We start from the raw sequence: 1,956 nt of genomic DNA, 5'->3' as shown, positions 1-1,956 counted from the left end.
AGTGCTAATAAATATAGACTCCTATAAATATCAGAATTTACTTTAAGGGGCAAATCATATTATGGGGAGATGTTTTTGAAATCCCCCTTCCCCCCAAACTCTAAATTTTACTTTAGAAGCCTTTTTAATTACTTCTAAAGTGCTAATAAATATAGAGTGCTACAAATATCAGAATCTAATTTATAGGGCAAATTATATTATGGGGAGATGTTTTTGAAACCCCCGCCTCCTTCCCCACCAAACTAAAAAATTTCCAAAATTTTACTTTAAAAGCTTTTCTTTTTAATTATTTCTAAAGTGCTAATAAATATAGACTCCTACAAATATCAGAATTTACTTTATGGGGAAAATTATATTATGGGGAGATGTTTTTGAAATCCCCCTTCCCCCCAAACTCAAAATTTTAATTTAGAATCCTTTTTAATTATTTATACAGTTCTAATAGATATAGAGTGATACAAATATCAGAATCTACTTTATAGGGCAAATTATATTATGGGGAGGAGTTTTTGAAATCCCCCCTTCCCCACCAAACTAAAAATTTTCCAAAATTTTACTTTAAAAGCTTTTTTTTAAAATATTTCTAAAGTGCTAAGACATAGAGTGCTACAAACACCAGAATAAACTTTAGAGGACAATTTATCTGTAAAAGATGGCTTATTATTTCCTTACTAAATTTTTCTTCTTTTTTAAGGATGTGGAGGTGGATTCATACAATTACTCCCCCCCCCCGGCACGAGACCAAGTTGGGGTGATATCCCCTTGATGCCCGCTGCAAGACCATCCATCATCAGATATGCTAGCTCCATTACGAGTTCTCTGGACCAGCCAGGAGCATCTCAAGCCAGTGTCAGCTCTGCACATACCTCTATGCAACCTGGCAGAAAATTCAAGAGAGAATGGATAGATTCTCATAATGCATCAGCCTCATCTAGTCAAGATCAAGAGGTCACCCCCTATCAAGCGTTACCGAGCCCTTCACGACCAATGCAAGGCGAGAATGATGTGGCCCCTACAGCTCTCAACCTGCAAGCTGCACAATTAAATGTGAGTTTTCAAATATTATTCCTCGCTAATGATTCTTTTTCCCAAGTGAATTTGAAGGAGTGTGTAAGCGGTGCATGCGCAAATTCAATAACGAGATAATGATTGAATGACATATATTTACTGTCTTATGTTTGATCCGAGTGGTGAAATTTTTTCAATATACATATCAACTGAATTGTATTTTAATGCTGATTTTGAATATATTTAAATTATTTCGTTTACCTTAATCCATCAAAAGTTATGAGAAAATTAAGAATTTTTGAAGTAAAAATTCTGATATCACGTAATTTGTTTCCGCAGCGCGTTCAGAGACATTCTATCTGACGCTGTTTCCGCAGCGCGTTATAGGCTAATGGAATATAGGCTATGGGGTTAGAGACGTATTTTCAACCTGTAAGAATATTTCAGCGTGTGTGTGTGTGTGTGTGTGTGTGTGCATGTGTGTGTGTGTCTGAATGTGTGTGTGTGTGTGTGTGCGTGCATGTGTGTGTGTGTGTGCATGTGTGTGTGCATTTGTGTGTGTGCGCATGTGTGCGCATGTGCATGTTTGCTATTAACAAAATTTGTAATTCATTATTCACTTGTTTTATAAATAATGCTATAAGCAAAAATTTGTAATTTATTATGCATTTGTTTGATAAATTCGAATCCAATTAAGAAAAAAAATTTTTGATAAAAAAAAGTGTGCTATAATTGTGATAAAACTTTTGTCAAATCAAAAAAACTTAATCCATTCATTTTCTAGTTTCAGGGGGAAGCTATGAAAACTTCTGCCTTCCCTGGTCTGGGACTTCAAAGTATCATGGGTAATTTTCCCCTCTCACCGGACGATGTTAGTGAAGTTATGCCATTTAATATCCCCCTGGATTTTCAATTTACAGCTGAAGAAATGGACAGTCTTATGCAAAT

Source organism: Artemia sp. Qi Xiang Cuo, unplaced genomic scaffold, assembly GCF_049724085.1.
Source record: "Artemia sp. Qi Xiang Cuo unplaced genomic scaffold, ASM4972408v1 HiC_scaffold_3072, whole genome shotgun sequence".
In the NCBI taxonomy this organism is placed as follows: Eukaryota; Metazoa; Arthropoda; class Branchiopoda; order Anostraca; family Artemiidae; genus Artemia; species Artemia sp. Qi Xiang Cuo.
This window is presented reverse-complemented; position numbering follows the sequence as displayed.